The sequence below is a fragment of the Ptychodera flava genome, unplaced genomic scaffold (genome assembly GCF_041260155.1).
Source record: "Ptychodera flava strain L36383 unplaced genomic scaffold, AS_Pfla_20210202 Scaffold_51__1_contigs__length_905262_pilon, whole genome shotgun sequence".
NCBI lineage: Eukaryota > Metazoa > Hemichordata > Enteropneusta > Ptychoderidae > Ptychodera > Ptychodera flava.
The window spans coordinates 851,742-870,271 of NW_027248373.1; the positions used below are offsets into that span (position 1 = coordinate 851,742).

Below are 18,530 nucleotides of genomic sequence, written 5' to 3' on the forward strand. Positions count from 1 at the left end.
GCTTCCTGAATCCTTGCGGCTCCCATCTCATGTGCTTCATGGGGAATCAGCAGTGCCGTTCTACCTTACCCCTACTGGTCTTCCATGCCTCCTTTGTATCTTCAATCATGCATCGGGAGTTCCCTTATATATATATATATATATATATATATATATATATATATATATATATATATATATATATATATATATATATATATATATATTTTTTTTTTTTTTTTTTGAGACGGTTTGATCCGATTTGGGAGGCCTTCTATTAGGGGTAGGCAGGCTAAAAGGGCAACTCTTTCTTTGGGGTATTTATACCCTGCTTTCACACCTTGCCAACCTGCTTTGGTCCCTATACAAGACTTTGGATTTTTCCTTTTCATATTCGCTCCTCTATACGGAAAAAGCTTATTCCGTACTCCAACCCTGCGTCCCTAGCATGTCATTGTGCCACTACCCTTCCGCAATATGGCTCGATGAATGTAGCAATCGTCATGCCTAGAGCTCTGGTTGTATGTAAGGACAGAACAAATAGTATCCACTTGCACTCACCTTTAACCTTCATCTTCACCAGATACAAGGGTACAAGGGAAATGCAGTCAGAGTTAATCCCTATGTACATAGATTTTGCAAAAGCAGGTCCCGATGTATATAGAAATACATTTTTGCAAACTGGTGTAATCTGGATGGGGAGAGCCCTGGCCGGCAAGGGTGGTTGGTTATGCCAGTGGCTGTCCTTGTGTATGCAGGGGGCAGTCAATATATATATATATATATATATATATATATATATATATATATATATATATATATATATATATATATATATATATATATATATATATATATATATATATAATATATTATATATATATATAGAGAGAGAGAGAGAGAGAGAGAGAGACAGAGAGAGAGGCAGAGAGAGAGACAGAGACGGAGAGAGAGAGAGAGAGTAGAAACTAAATTGAAAAACACACAACTACATCTGAGTGTCTCTGCACAGCAAATTTTTGGGGCTTGAAAAATGACCCGTGTAGGACTTGAATCCATGTCCCCCGAATTCAGTTCGGATGCTCTACCAACTGAGCTAACGGATCAGTTCAGTTGGTTTGACGTGCGCCGTCCTGTTGGCCTTTTTTCTTCCCCGAATGAGGCCTCAGATTTAACACTGGTTGTTCTCTCGAAAGAGTTGTTTTAAGGATCAGTCTGATATCAGTCTGATATAATAACTATCAACCTGTACATGTGCTTACTGACGGGAAAAGCGAAATTCTAGCACTTTTTTATGAAATCCATCATCGTATATCATGGTCGCAATTTACATGCGGGACTGAGCTCAGAGTTCACTATGACTTGACGTTGGATTTGATGGACCACGAAGGTAAATGCAGAAAGTGGAAAGACATTTTCTTGAGCAATAGTCGCTACAGTCGCGGTATCTTTTCCCATACTGCACCCGCTTTTCCGGAAAAGTGTTTTTAATAAAATGTGTACAATGTAAAACTTCGAAGTTCATCGTCTAAAAGTTGATTTGATATGCAGCAGTACGGTCTATTTTTTACATCAATGGGTACACTGATATTATAAGTTCTCGAAACTAGTACAAATAATTCCCCTAACTCTGAAATTAATGCGCATTAGTTCATAATTAATCACGATAGATCGATGCATCAAAATTTACGGATTCACGTGACTGAACTATCTTGTGATTTGTTTGCTAATTGACGTTTGGGGCGAGGCGGCGAAAGTCCAAGGCCCAACAAAGAAGAAGTATGCAGTCCAATCACATATTTTCGAAGAAATAACCACAGCTTTCCATATAATGTGCGAAATCCGGCCCTGACCAATGCTGCCGTCCTGTTTCCGAGAATGACTTTCAAGCGGTGAAGCTAGCAATGCCCCTAAACAGCCTTGACTTGCTTCTGAGACGATTTTTGATGTGGTTGAAGCACGGCCCCTCGGTTGAAGTTAAGCCACTGGCGAATGTTAATAAGAGTATATTGGCAATATTCAAAAACACACCAGTGCAAAATGTAATGCAGGTCTCCTGGTTATGTGTCAAATAAGCAATTTTGGTCGCAAGTCATATCTTTTTTTTTCAGAAAGTCGAACTCACAAGAGGGCAGATCGTCTATGCAGCCGACACGAACACAAACTGTCTGATACCAGGTACCAAATACTATCACAAGAGAGGCTGTCGTCTACTGACTCTACACATTTGTCATCTGAATGAACGATGTGTGACGAAAAGGGAAGTGTCCCATGTTTAACTGCTGTGGCGATATCAATGGCAACCCTAACAAATCGTTATGAGACTGCATGAAGAACGAGCGCATTTTGCGAAAGATTATGATCTTAGTCGTGCCTGCCTTTGAAGTCATAATTGCTACAGTCAACTAAAGGGACTGGTCAGTTTATTCGGCGGGGGGGGGCAGTGGATTCATAGGGGTCACCCCGTTTTTGACTAGGGGAGGGGGTTCAGTCTGTTTTAAAATTTTGACACGGACTCATACTTGCCTACAATGCATCGTGCAAGCGACAAATTTCATCATTCAGTTTGCATTTATGGCGCGCCCTTTAGGCGCTTAACTTTAATAATAATAAGACTTTTTTCAGAGCCCCCTTCAAGCTAGCACGAAACTTTTAATATATCAGACATATATGTCAGAGATATCTGTATGTTTAAAATGTTGTCGGTGCGCCCTACAAGCGCATTACTTCAAAATATCGAACTTATTTTTCAGCATCCCCTTCAGCCGCATGACTTTCATATATCAGACATATATCGGTGATATCCAGATGTTAATATTTTCAGCGGGCGCTCCGGGCGCTGTACTTTAATATATCAGAAATATATAGAAATATTTTGATGTCTGTAAATTGAACGTCTGTTTTGCAAAGTGTACTAATCATAATGAAACCTGCAGCGCATATGAAAAGCATAATAAGTTCTTGATACTTTTCTGTTTCTCAATGAGAATTCAGCATTAGAAAGCAACATGCACTAATATTTCACAATCAAGCGTCAAACTTCTTGATATCTGATAGGCACATTAGATGCTGTTTTATACTATTAGGAAATTAAATTTTAGCCCATGATTTACTAACGGAACACAGTCCCAGGTGTAGACTGGCCCCCAGTCGCGCTTTCTCTTCAGTTGAGTTACTTGCTGACCAGACGGCGTTCACTCCACGATCTGCGCAATAGCCTACCATTAACACAACGGTTTGCCGATGTTTAGTCCTTCAATTTATTATTTTTGATACTTATGCCCACAGACTTGGAGAAGTCTATCCCTGATACTCTTACACTTACATACCCAATAGACAAACCTGGCGGTCATACCGTTATATGAGATACAACGTTTGCAACTCTAAAATCTGACAAGAAAATACTTGGTACACTAGGAAGCACTAGGAAAAATTTAAAAAAGGACACATCTTACCTACAAGAGCAAAATAATTTGACCTTACAGCATTGATGTATCTTTTCACATTCATGCTTACAGATGGCTGGCTGTACCGATTTACTCATACGGAAACTATGACTATAGTAGGTTCCCTTTGAGCGTATTTCAAATTACTGGTGCCATCAGCTACAGCAAAGTATTTTCAGTATTGTCGATTCTGTGTTCAGCATTTAATTTTACTCATCATTTTAAAACATTCGTTGTTCGATTTTGAAAGGTAGTCGATTCGCCGGATAATTGCTATGCACTCGCCAGGGCACAGGCGATTTGATAGTAACTATGCGAAACCCGCACGATGCAAATGACAAGTTGTATCACAGGGTTTTCGTCAAGCTGCAGACCCTCTGCACACAAACGACGATTGAAGCATTCGTGCACCAGAGTGTTCATAACATTATGCCATACACGTAATGTGGAAGGACATCAGGCAACCTCTCCACCTTTCGACATTGACCACGGTACGGTTTTGTGGAGGGACCATGACCACGGTAATTAGGGAAGTCTCTGCCCTGACAATGCTTGTTGCACACTCAAACAAATAATTCCCTTTGTCTGTGTTGCACACTTCACCCTGACTGTACTGCATATGCATTGTGACCACAGAGTGCGTACCGGGGGCCTTTGGTTCGACCACTTAATATCGAAAAGGACACTAAATCATCTGGATAAAACGACCGATACATTCACAATTTTCAAATTTTATAATGGTCTTCCCGTCTCAGCAGTCTCCGACTTTTGCCATGGTAGTCAGCTGAGGTCGAGTAAGACAGCAAACAAAGGCTGTTTTAATCACGGCTATATCACGGTCATCTTTATTTCACGCAAAACTACTCAAGTTACTTTTTTGACTGTAGACGTTCTTAAAAGTTGTAGAACGCACTAGAAGTGGAGTCTGTGCAGTCATGAATGTAAGGGTACAGGAGGGCCTGATAATCCCTTTCACACCTATTATTTTTTCTTTTAAGTCACGGTCCGGACTGTGTTTAAGTCGACGCTGGCCTTTTCAGCTGTGGCATGGTTGCCATGATCAGGACGGCCAAGACACTCCATGGACGTATCTGTGGTACGTCCAGGGACACACACACACACACACACACACACACACACACACACACACACACACACACACACAAACTTCACTCATAATTTTCTATGCATCACAAAAATCTTTCAAATTTATGACATTCCTTTTTTCATCCATAGTGCAGTAGGGCTGACAGCGATCCTGCAAATGTGATTCGGGTGCAACTCAATGACAATGCGTTCAATCAACTTTTAACAAGTTAAGGAAAAGAAAACAAGTTTACAAGAATTTGATGCAAATTTCAGACTTGAACAAAGTCTATTTTCAGTTAAACTTTCTAGCAACAGTGACTGAAGCAAGAAAACCGCTTTTGTTTATACATTCAAGGGGGTCCTCGTGATTGTTGTTAATGACATATGGCTATTTACACCTTGAGACAATGGAGCAATGAATCAGAGCCCTGCATGACTTGCCATTGCCTGACCTATCACTATTTTCTTCATGATATACCGGTGCAAAATGTAATGCAGGTCTCCTGGTTATGTGTCAAATAAGCAATTTTGGTCGCAGGTCATATCTTCTTTTTTTCACGAAGTCGAACTCGCAAGAGGGCTGATCGTCTGTGTAGCCGACACGAACACAAACTGTCATGATACCGGCTACCAAATACTATCACAAGATAGGCTGTCATCTACTGACTCCACACATTTGTCATTTGAATGAACGATGTGTGACGAAAAGGGAATTATCCCATATGTAACTGCTGTGGCGATATCAATGGCAACCTTCCTGATATGTTAATGACATATGGCTATTTACACCTTGAGACAATGGAGCAATGAATCAGAGCCCTGCATGACTTGCCATTGCCTGACCTATCACTATTTTCGTCATGACTGCAGCAACATATACTGTGGTATACAAAACGCAAGCTTTATTTCAGTCGAAAGATAAAAAGACAGTTGCAAAATGATAAGAATTGAAGGAGGGATATGTGTCTACTACAGTGCGGGGACTCCAAAGTGCAAACGCTAAGCCCTTCAAGATGGTTTCCAGATGGGTATATAGAGTGAACGTTAGAAATGTGAGCCCAGAGAAGTGATTAGATGTTTCTCACTATACATCCAGCTATTCTTTAACACATATAGTCCTTTCCAATTTGTAGAGACTGTTAGTTGTCATCCTTTGTGTTGTTTTACAATCTTTACCTCACACGTAAAATTATGCAACTTTATTGGATTGCATAAACTAAAGGTGCATAATTTTAGTGAGCCATTAAACCCTTTTATAAAAGTGCATAAAGATACATATAGGCACCACCACTGACACTATGTTTACACACCTTTATGCACTGCATAAAGGTGCGTACAGGAGCTGACCAACTTTATGCAAATTTATGCAATTGCATAAAGAATGTTAAATTTGGATTTTCATCCAGTGAGCTAGTAAAGGTCACTTCTACATTTCAGCGATTTTCTTAGTTTTTTCGGCAATGTGACGCAAGTTCTTGAGAGTATAGCTCGTCGTCACGATGACGTATTTGCTTGGTTTTATTACAGAGATGGTAATGCACGATTCCGTCTACTATATACCGTCTCAAATTGTAACGAGCTCGAACAAAACCTGGTATCGATAAACGTAAACTTGCAGCAGGAGAGGGGTCAATTTGATCGGGGGAGGGGGTTTCAAGCTGATAAGTATAAACACAATCCATGTCTGGACTGAAATGATTGATCATGAAAGGCTATAGTCATCTATCGTTAACGTTGTACTTCTTGACGTACATTAAGTTTTGGAATTTTGTTTTATTTGTATGTGTATAGGATCTTTAGGAAAAAGCGTTTTTGACACTGCCAATGTTGATTGCAAAACGAATTTACAAGTGGTAATATTTTTAGGTGTTTCAACTTTTGCAACGCTTTCACTCAGCATAAAAAAGTGTCTGCAGTAGTCATACTTTCCGTTACACTGGCTAGGCTAGTATCCATCATAAATACTTTTATGGATTCTCAAAATCTAGCCAGGTCTGTGTTTTTTAGACCCACAATGCATTGTGACACTAGAATCCATTAGTATCCAAAATGGATTTTGGCATGTATTCCCCGCAGCCTTAGTTTTGCTGGATACTGGGGGAATCCATTATGTATTCCGGTGCTGGATTCTCAGTACTGGATAATAATGGATACTCTAATGGATTCTGCTGTATACTGTAAGAATCCATCAAAATGGATATTGCTATAGGTCTGTGGATACGGAACACTTCACATGGTGCATTTATAGCATTTTCGTAGCAAACATGCAGGCCATTACTGCCTTCTTTAAGTTTCTTAATTCATATCATCCCACTATCACATTCACCATGGAGATATCCAAGACAAGCATCCCATTTCTAGATGTCAAATTTCATGTGGATGATCACGGCAAAATTATGACCGATTTATACGAAAACCTACCGAACACCATCAGTATCTTCATTTTAATTCCTCACACCCTAGACATGTTAAACGTGGTTTGCCATATAGCCTGGCCATTCGAATTTGTCGCATTTGTTCAGAAACTCATTGGAGAGACATACACCTTTCAGAACTACAATCTTCTCTCTTGGAACGAGGCTACCCACGAAATCTTGTGGTAAACCAAATCGAACGTGCCAAGGCGATCCCAGAACAACCTTACTACAATACCATAATAAACAACCCCGATCCCGCATCCCCCTTGTCACCACCTTCAATCCTCGTCATCCCGACTTGAACAAAGTTATCTCCTCACACTTTAAGACTCTACACAAATCTTCAATCTGGTACACAGGCGATACCAGATACACCTATAATATCATACCATCGTAACAGAAATCTCCGCGATCTTCTGGTTCACTCCGACATTAGTAAGTCCATTACACATAAACCTGGTTTCTTTAAATGCGGCTCAAAAAGGGCATGCAATGTTTGCAAATTTTCATCGGATATCACCCATTTCACTAACACAGCCAATAATACCACCCATGAAATCAGAAATGATATGAGCTGTCAAAGTAAAAACATCATTTATCTCATCACATGCAAACATTGCTCAAAAAATATGTGGGTGAAACTAAGACTTCTCTTAGACTACGTTTCAACAATCATCTCTCGACTACTCGCAATAATAAAGACAGCCCTGTAGCCACTCATTTCAACTCTGATCAGCATGACATCAACGACATTACAATTTCCGCGATAGTGCAAATATATCAGTCAGATGATAAGCTGCGTAAACAAATCGAATCACTATGGATCCAGAAACTCAATACTCTTTCACCTGTTGGCTTAAACATCCGCCCAATATTCAAATAAGTTCCCACAGCGCCCTCTCAGTCCATTTCCCGGAGTATAAATAGCGATTGACCTGCATATCTGCAGGCCAGATTCCAACCTTGGGCGTCAGACTGCAAGGTGGGTACTTGTTTCACAAAATCACATATCATTTCCAATCGATCGACATTTTCTAACATACCACAGTTTAAAGTTTTGTAAAGCAATGTTTTCTTCCTGAGTGATGTAATGCACGGAAGAAATCTCCTTTAAATTTTTGTAAAGCAATGTTTTCTTAATGTAATCAAGTTATATATATATATATATATATATATATATATATATATATATATATATATATATATATATATATATATATATATATATATATATATATATTAGAAACTAAATTGAAAAACACACAACTACATCTGAGTGTCTCTGCACAGCAAATTTTGGGGCTTAAAAAATGACCCATGTAGGACTTGAACCCACGTCCCCCGAATTCAGTTCGGATGCTCTACCAACTGAGCTAACGGATCAGTTCAGTTGGTTTGACGTGCGCCGTCCTGTCGGCCTTTTTTCTTCCGAATGAGACCTCAGATTTAACACTGGTATTCTCTCGAAAGAGTTGTTTTAAGGAACCGCAAATATGTAACTAGAAACGTGATAATGAAATATGACAGGTTCCCCAGTGTTGTGTAGCGTGGAAATTTAAAGTAGAAACTAAATTGAAAAACACACTACACAACACTGGGGAACCTGTCATATTTCATTATCACGTTTCTAGTTACATATTTGCGGTTCCTTAAAACAACTCTTTCGAGAAAATAACCAGTGTAAATCTGAGGTCTCATTCGGGGAAGAAAAAGGACCAACAGGACGGCGAACGTCAAACCAACTGAACTGATCCGTTAGCTCAGTTGGTAGAGCATCCGAACTGAATTCGGGGGACATATTTCCAAAAGTTTTAATTAGGCCTAATAGCTGCTATATTTTGACCATTCTGATAAAGATCTATACACTGAAATATTCATGAAGGTAAAAAATGCGTAAATCGAAATCCTATTGTGTACATGCTGAGAGGTAAACTGCACAGCTAGCAGCCTGTGATGAAAATTGACCCCCTAGCTAGCTCGTAGCCTGCTGCTCTCTTTCTTTCTACCTCCATGCTTTAGCTGGCGAAAACGAATATATGGTTCAGTTAGCATATTTTTATTTAACGTGAGCAAAAAAATAACATTTTCTTCAAGATTGAGTGAAAAGTGATAGTTATCAAATTCTTTGCAAAGTTCGTTTCGTGAATATTTGAGCACTTGGGGAGCCATACTCAGAAGACGCCATTGTTATGGATAGCGTCGCGTCGCCTACTCAGCGTTGCGTTGCGTCGTCTATATTTTAGTACTGACACGTCCCGCCGGTGTCTAGGAATGTCCACTAAAGACTCTAACCTTGAAATCCTGGACCGTCTCGACGACTATGCGGTACGTTTGAATCTAGTGCCAGTGTGGTGATCGCCAAAGAGTCCTGCATCAGCTGGACGATTCTCGTGTACAATTTACCAGGTATGTATGTACAGTATAGCTATTCACTTATTCTTGACCAGCCAAAGTGTCTGGGATACGTCTACTCCTTCTGGTATAAACGTGTCCAGCAAAATCTGTATCTGGCATAGTATCGAACGTTTGTTTGTTTTAAATCATCGATATTCCTGATAATTTCAAACGAATAATGAACATCGAATTTCCAGGTCACTTTATGCTAATGTGACCTATATGCATCCCAGGATGAGAGTTGATACCTGTCAGGGACTGGACAAAAATTACGGTCGGGGGATTGATTGGTGTTTTTAGAGGCCTGTGTTGGCACCAGATTGTCTCACCAGAAAATTTACCAACCAGATTACAGTTTCAATGGAAAACAAAAGGTAGTCCTCCTACATACTAACAAAGGCAATCCCAGGGATCAGCAAAAGTGCCTTATAAAATGGAAAATAATGACCCTTCAAAAAGTGTTAGCAAGAAAAAGATTGTCCCTCCAAAATTGTCATGTGCCCTGTGTATAAATGATATCTTAATAATTGACATATAAGTTCTCATTTAACTTTGAACTGTTAAAGAATACTTTTAACCTTTACAAAAATCACTAGGGTGAAAGTCCAATATCACATTTGTTGTTCACATCTGTTCTTTCAACCAATATTCTCATTGTGGTACATTTATATCAATTGTTTGTTGAACCTCTACTCAAAATGGCTGTGCATGAAGGATAATAATAAGATAATGAAGATTTGCTATCCTTTATTTTTCTTTGAAACTGTAAACAGTTGAATGGTGGTCAATTTTAGCTACTATAGACTGTAGTCTATAGAAGCTATTGGGATGGGTATCCGTCCGGCGTCCGGCGTCAGTCTGTATGTATGTATGTATGTATGTCCGTTTGTGAGGCGTCCGTCCACTCAAATATCTTTAGAACCACAGTACTTACTGATTTGATATTTGTTGTGTCGATGAAAAATATGATTTTGAGAAACCGTTTTTTTTGATATTGTTGAAAATAGGCAAATTAATGCCAAAAAAGGCGTTTTTGGTAAAAAATCTTCTACTTCATAACCGCTTGTCAGACAGCTTTGTTATTTGGTATACAGGTCCCTAGGGATAACCAAACTTAGATTTGTTCAAATTGTGATGAAATATGCAAATGTGTATTTTTAAGGATTTTTTTGGTCATTTTGGTCAAAATTTAACTTACATTGTACCTTCTTGTACTGTATAAACCCTATCAATTCACGCAGAAAAAAATAATTAATATGATTTTAAATAATTGAATTAATTAGGAAATCATCAAAGTCAAAATAATTTTAGTGTGGAATTATCAGAAAGTTCAACTTTTTTTGACAGTTCATAGTGAAATGCTTACCATCTTGGAGGATTAAAACATGTAAAGGCAACTTTCCTGAATCCCAACTTTGATATATTCTGAACCACCATTTATGTTATCTAAAAGAAGTTGCTCATAATAGTTTGTCATGATAGGGTGGTCAAATAAATAGAGATAGAGAAAGTTCTAATTTCCATTTATGGTTGACTTGGTAAGGATTAAATAGGATTACTTTTTGAGGAAAAAAATAGAGTGGTCAATTAAAAAGAGTGGTCAAAGTGATAGGGTTTTTATGGTAAAGCTGGGCTGTAAGATTCCTCATGTGCTATATATAGCAATTATGCAATCTGTGTAAACAGTGCCATGAAAGTGTAACATGATTCCTTATAATGCTTTTGATGACCTTCTACTTCTTAAGTTTCAAACATTTGTCTCTTCAGTGTGTTTTCTCTTGAGTACGTACAGTCTCAACTTATTCAACAGAACTTACTTACAATGTTAATTTGAAAGTTAAAATGTGCTTGGTTAATAGGATAAAAATACTGATATTAAAAGATAACCAGCTCAAGATTCTTTATAACCAGACAGATATGCTGTTTTTTTATGACGTAAATCTTGATTTAAGCAAGTCTTGTTTACTTTAATTAGAATGTAATTAATTCGTTTATTTGCTATTATAGACTAATATAGTCTGATGAAATATGCAAATCTGTATTTTTACGGAATTTTTTTCCATTTTTGGTCAGGCCATCCTGATATGAGCTATCAAAGATATCCACCTTCTTCATCAATACATGTGTCACAAAAGGTTATTCTCTACATAACACAGCAGAGCTCTGTCAACTGTTGAGTCGCTTGTTTTTTCAAAACCGCTGGTCAGACAGCTTTAATATTGGTTTACATGTCCCTAGGATGACCTTAGTGAGATAATTTCATACAGTCAGGAAATACTTAATTTTGTATCCATGTCTATAGTAGCTTCAGGGACTTTGGCCCTATGTTTTAATTCAATCCCACAAGTCCACGTATTCAAGCTCAAATTTATGTATGTACAATGGCTCAAGGACAGAATAGGGCCCATTGATATTTTTTGACCTTTTTTCCTACATGTATAGTCATAGGAGACATTACATTTAATGATTTATGTTTTCAATTTATTTCCTTTGTCACAATAATAGTATTAATTTAGAAGGTTATAAATAATGCAAAGTTACATGACGACTAGCATGTTTAACCCTTTGCACCCTGACCCCCTGGTACTCTATGATGTCATAAGACATTTATGTCTGAGCCGGGTTCAAAGGGTTAAAGACCCACTAGCTGTAAGTCTTGAAATTTGTTTACCTCAAAATACATGTATCTCCCGATTTTGTCCTGGTTTTCTCTGAATTCTACCCTATAGTATCGTTTATGTAACTTATGTGACAAATTATTGATATGTTGGACTTGCACAACTCTACAAATTTCTAAGGACTGTGATTTTTACTGTGCGCACCGGTAGGATTTCTCCGAGAGTGCCCCTGCTTTGCAAACATAGACAATTACTCAAACACTGCAACACAAGAGAGTTACCTGTACGACCACGGATAAGCCTAATTCACGTGCCGCGAGCCAAAGTTCAGTTTGCATGATTAGCATTTTTTAGCTAGTAGAAATAGGTGCATTTTCACTCTAATTAACTTTATCGATTAATCGTCACTGTTAAATCACATTTAATGAGGCCTTGTATGTGCATAAAGTGGTGACCTGTGATATGTGTGTTCACGAATTCAACCTGTGCTGGCCGGTAAGGGACTGGAAAAAAATTTATAGGGAGGGAGGGCGAATTTTTCAAAACGAAGCTGAGTAAGATTGTACGCGCTATAGTCAACATCAATAATATTTTATTTGACAGATCTTATGTAATTCATAATGTGACGCCTCATCCAACCAAATATGAAGGCTATTGCACTAATACTGGCAAATAAGTTAAATTCAGGTCAGAGGTCATCCTGGTTACTTGATATTTTTGCTGTACACTTTCCTCCCATGATGGCCGTCCAGCAAAAATCAGACCTATAGCCATATTGGCTGGGTCAAATGTCATCCTGGTCTCTTGATATTTTAGCAGAAATCTTAGTTAACATAATCCATCATCTCTTTCCACTAAACTTCAGACCTCCACCTCTGTTAGCTACAGTGTTGGGTACTGAAATTGTTTAACATTTCACACTATGACGGAGGTGAGCCCAACTTCACTGCGGGAATGTATGAACTACATGCATTAGCATGAACTCTGTGTGACCAAACAATTCAGAGAATGTTGCGCCCCGAGTGGCCCATCAATGATGAAGTAAGGGCCATTCAACATTTTATCGCATGAATTGCACAATGCTCTGTGCATTACATTGGACTGCTTTGTGCAGTTTGTGTGAAGATTTCAGTGCAGATATGCACAGTATACAGGGTTTTGCTTGTATGCACTGTGATGGGATTTAATGTTTTGGCAAATATTTAATCACATTGCAATCTTTATCTTGTCCAAAATTGCATGTACAGTCCAAGTGTGTAGTTAATAATAAGTGTATACATCACCAAAATTAGAACATTCTCACAAACTTATTTTGGCTTGACGTTAAATCATGAACACAATGCTAGAAGATACAGCTAGTGGGGGCTTAAGTTAACATGAGATTAATTTTAATCTTACCTAAACATGATATGTCATTTTATTTCAAATCATTTCATTTTTAACTTTCTAAATTATTTCCGTTTCTGCTGAAAATGAAATGTGGTGTTACTTTAACATGCTCATTTAGATATTGATATGACCATGGATGTAAAAAGAGTCAATTTTTCATTAATTGTCTGACAGTCTACCAGCTCTGAGATACTGCAGGAATGCATAGAGCAGTGTGCATCCAATGAAGTTGAGCCATTTCAGGCCATGAAAATGCTTGATATATTTCTGATTCAAATATGTGTTGATGGACTGTCAGATTAATATGGTGATTCATCGTCATTATTGTCACGTGAAATGTGATGATTCATCATCTGTGTTTAAGATAATTTAATTTTCACAGTAGGATTTTCAACTCTTTTATTTATTTCCTTGCAAGTTGCAGGTCCCGTGGAGATATTTATTAGGCTTGAACAAATAGGAAAAGTGTAGTGCCCCAAGGAATGACAGAGTCACACGAAAAGGCATGCCAACAACTGAGAAGAATATGAGAGGTATGTACTTCATACATATGTACAAAGTCTGCACTGATATGTTTTTTGTTTATAGTTGTGAACTTTGAAGGACATGCTAACCAAAGCACCAGTGTTGGTGAATTATCGTACATGAACATGGTTAAGCAGAACCATTACAACACAAAGTAAGACTAAGTTGACCGTTGATGTTTGGTTATATTTGCAGAGCACCTAACAGCCATAAGCAACAAAATCTGCCTTTATAATCTTCTTTTGAAGATACAAATGTAGTTGATAGTGATGCAGCTTAGCCCATGTCAAATTTTGAAATCACACTGAAATGTGTTAACTCTGCAATTTTATATAGAGAAGCAGAGTGTTAAAACAACTTAAGGGGGCTCGTACATGAGTTCCAAACACAAATGTACGGTACATGACATACAATAATTGCATAGTCAAACCTAAGAAATGTTCTTTTTAACACTGTCTCCCAACACTTGCCAAAATATTATTGAATGAATCCTTGATGTGTACTTTATGAACTTTGTACGAGAAACAAAACATCTAAACAATATCACAAGACAAACTGTCGTTAGAGAGTTTGTTGCAAATTGTGTAATGAAAGATGAAACAAGCTTCTGTTCTGATAACATGTTCCAGATTTCATGACATGCTCAAAAACCATAATTTTATCTTTTACTAAAATAGTATGAAACTATTTTCCTATAAACTTACACCTAAACTATAGTCCAGTGGGGACTATGTCATCGGCGATGACTTCTAGATCAAGCACCAACAGATAAACTCTTAAAGGTATTGAATTTGAACCCAGGGCCTAGGAGTGGCACATGTAAAACAGTGTGTATCTTTGCATCAGAGGCGGAATAAACTATGAGTGTATCTATTTATCCAGGAAATCTTAATCTCGACTGCTATGTTTGTACGCACATAGAGCCAGTCAACGTTAGGGACACAAAAAAAACACAAGGAACAACAGGCAGTGGTTTTGAACAAATATAACTATAACAGCCACTCATGTAGTTGGTGCACAGTGAAGATTTTTCAGATCAACAACTTTTACGGATGGTGGACTTACCTTTCCTACTGCAAGGCAATTGTTATCTAACTCGATTTAGCATGAAATTTTTTTATGGACTGTTGATGCGGTGTTTACAGTTGTTACATGGTGGCAAATCCTTGTCGAATCGACGACTGCTGCATAAACAGTCACTGAAGAATCTGTGCATGCATTTACGAGCACTGGATATTTTTACCATTTTTAATCTAAAACCGTTCGTATACGTGTATGATGGTGACAAAAACAACATAAGGAATCTTGCGTACATTGTTATTGATTACTTTGACCAAACAAAAACCACCCAACTGCTGAACAATGATCATACAGAACTCTTCAGGTTTCAGGACTAAATGACCCCAAGCCCGATCTCAGTCAACATTGCTGGGCTCGACGTCTACTCTATCAAACTGGACAAGAGAATATACTAAATTTACCTTGAAAAAAATTCAAACTGTGTATCATATTGAAAAAAATCTACTGGGGCCACTGAGCGAATTAAAAAACCAACAAACCCAACAGAAGCAGAGGAATGATCATTATTGTGCAAGGTCGCTGTATTATATGTCAGGGTAAAAAAATTGCAGCTTTAAAATTTCTTGACGGTATAAAAGGCTCAGTGGTACAAATGTTTATTCATTGTTGACATCGTATCGATCTGATTGACACAACAAATGTTTGATTGTGCATCCCCTTGTGATTGGCAGCTGTTTGAAAGCTTTCACCTATTGTTCTTTGAATGCTTCGAACACGTCCACAGCACCGCAGCAGTTTTCGCATCAAAAATCAACTTAAAATGGATATAATGAGAGAATTTCACCAACAAGGTGATGCCACAAGTATTCACAAAAGTAATATGTTGGAACAGTGCTTTAATTTACACTTTGGTTGTTGAAAACTCCAGATTTTCGGGAGCATTCGTTGATGCTTTTACCATGTGCCACTCATGTTGGATTATGAATGCCCAGGGAGATAGGGGTATTTATAGGCTCCGAGTCCCCCTGCCTTTAATCCATACTGGCACCCATACGCAGTCAGTTCAGTCTTTGATTTGGGTGATTCCCCAGCATGACATGCCCTCTTTTTAGTTCAAATATATGTAAATGTTACAGGGCACTGTAGGTCAAAGCTGCATGGTACAAAAATATTCTACCTCAATACTCCATCCTTATTTGACAGATTTAATATTCTAACGTATATGTCTTACTGTATTTGTTCTCGACCAACGTACAAAGACTTGGTCCATTTGCTGAAGCATTAATTGATGATGTGTTTTGCAAAATTAATAGTGGAAGCACGACCATACACCATGTGTCTTGGAGATACATTGATGTTAGTCTCTCCTAACAAAAACAGGAATATTTAGTAAATAAAATAGGCAATGAATCAATGAAAAAACATTTTTATCTTCATATTTGTATATTATGGCATAAACTTGTCAGTGTGATGTGCAACAGTACATAGATGACCAGTTTATTCATCAATGGAGCATTCAGTTATACAGCCAGCACAATTTGAATTGGTTGGGGTTCACTTTAAATTGTTAAAAAAGTAGTTTAAGTGTTCAAAACATTTTGGGAGATAAAATGATTCGCTGCATATTTCACTCTCGGTAGTCATTTAACTGTAAATCTGAACAAAAGTATAATTATCTGCACATAAACATCTTGCCTTGGCAACTCTGAGGCTTGTCTTATTGTAAATCGAGCTCACTGAGGGAAATTAACAATTTCTATTACTTACATATTAGAGATATAGCAAGTTTTGTCAGGGAAAATATTAACAGTGACCTGTTGACCACTAGTACCATGAAAAAAGAAATGTTTAGCTGAAATTCCAATATCATTACTGTTGTCCACATCTGAACCTTCAAACACCCTATTTGAATCAAGTACATTTGTATCAATTGTCAAACACCTCAGAAAGCACAGAATGTGTTTCTTAAGAATTGTAAAAAAATTATTCATAGTTTTCTCATAGACTCCAATGTATAGTGAATCAACGTTTCAGTGAGATTCCGAAATCAAATTCTTGCGTACATATGAACTTTTAACCATTCTATTCTAATGAAGTACTTTCAAATGAATTATCAAAGGTCTATAAATACACAGATTTAAACAAAAACAAACTAAATGGATAATGTACAATTCTGATGATTTATTCTGTGTATCGTTATTTACAGAAATTGAAGGACGCAAACGGGGCTATCCAAGGACTAGCATGAAGCTGAAGACATTTGATAGTTGTGTGTGTTTCTTCTGAGGACAGCGAGCATGACAGAAGTTGCAAGGTTGGTGCCTATATTCGGAGACACTTGCCATGGGATAGAGAGAGAAGTGAAACTGCGTACATTATGGAAAAACACTTGCATCAAAGGAAATGCATATTGAGGCTACCTTGCATTGATTGCGTGGCCCCAATCAGACTAGAGCCTGAGGATGAGGATGGTGGGCCACACAGTACTAGAGTCTAGAGATTTCCCACAATACATCATGATTTGTACCAACGTAGATTCCCCTGTGAAGTCTACCATGTCTCCCATGTGTAGACAAATTCCTGGACCACGTGTAGAAATTCTGAGAACGTACTTTTAAGAACACCTTTCTTGTCAATTCCCATTGTAAAGGATTGAGAAAATTGTGCTTGATTGAGAGAAGAGAAAGGATTTTTGTAAATTTTCCACTGATTGTGTAGTCAGCCATACAGAATAAAGTGATGGAAAGTAGGGAGACTAGCTGCACCTGTTTCATGAAACAAAAGGATATTGATTTTTTCCAAATAGAAATGACAAAAGAAATTTACATGCTAACTTTTTTCAGAGAATGACCCCCTTCAGTTGGTAATAACTTGCTTCCCAAAACTGTGACATTTGTAGTACCTGAAGAATGTGACTTTTATGGTTATTTAATGGTTTCTTTGAAATTTGTACTGCAATACTTCAACGTACTTTTAATAAATATAATTAATCAATTATCGTGAGATTTTACATTATTGCTTTTATGCAGAACTGAAAAAGTTATAAGAAAACTAACGTCGTTGGTACAAATCGAACAGCATTGTGGGTAATTGATTGTACTGTGGGCCATGGGCCGTTATACAGACAAATGACAATATCAACAGCGCTGACAACTTATTACAGGACGATGTTTAATGTATAAGCATATGTTTTTGCATTTTCTGATTCTGCTAAAAGCTCAATGATGCATTTTTAGTTTTGAACAAAGACCACTCAACTTATGAATTTTATTGACTAGATACAGGCTGTACTCATGTTATCACACCGACGAGTCATAATTAGTGATTATTTGTATAATTGTATTTTGGGGCAATTTTTTCTATTCTTGGTCAAGAAATCTTCTCTGAGACCACAACTCCAATTGATTTGAAAGTTGGTATGGAGGTTTTAGGGTACAGCTTAGTAAGACTGTTTCAAATTGTGGTGAAGTTTGCATAATTGTATTTTTGGCAAAATTTTTACCATTGTCTTTTGCCAAGTTTTTTTTTTAAATCGCTGCTACATTTGTACAGACGTTCAATGAATGACTTGAAATATTGGTTTCAAAAAGTCTGGTTATATTATTGTTTGTGATTTTTTTCAGAAACCGCAGCTTTTGTTTAACACATGTGTC

General features: G+C 37.6%; 1 long non-coding RNA gene and 1 other non-coding gene across 3 annotated transcripts; one reads left to right on the forward strand and one right to left on the reverse strand.

Moving 5' to 3' along the window:
* Positions 1-8,242: 8,242 nt before the first annotated feature.
* On the reverse strand, positions 8,243-8,314 carry Trnas-uga (transfer RNA serine (anticodon UGA)). Its single transcript has one exon. It is a non-coding gene; the product is annotated as a tRNA-Ser (tRNA).
* A 784-nt stretch (positions 8,315-9,098) lies between these two features.
* LOC139128389 (uncharacterized) lies at positions 9,099-17,871 on the forward strand. 2 transcript variants are annotated; one of them, XR_011551281.1, is made up of 3 exons: positions 9,099-9,337; positions 13,751-13,865; positions 17,084-17,871. It is a non-coding gene; the product is annotated as an uncharacterized lncRNA (long non-coding RNA). The 2 variants fall into 2 exon arrangements; XR_011551282.1 differs by having other exon boundaries at positions 13,757-13,865.
* Positions 17,872-18,530: the final 659 nt, after the last annotated feature.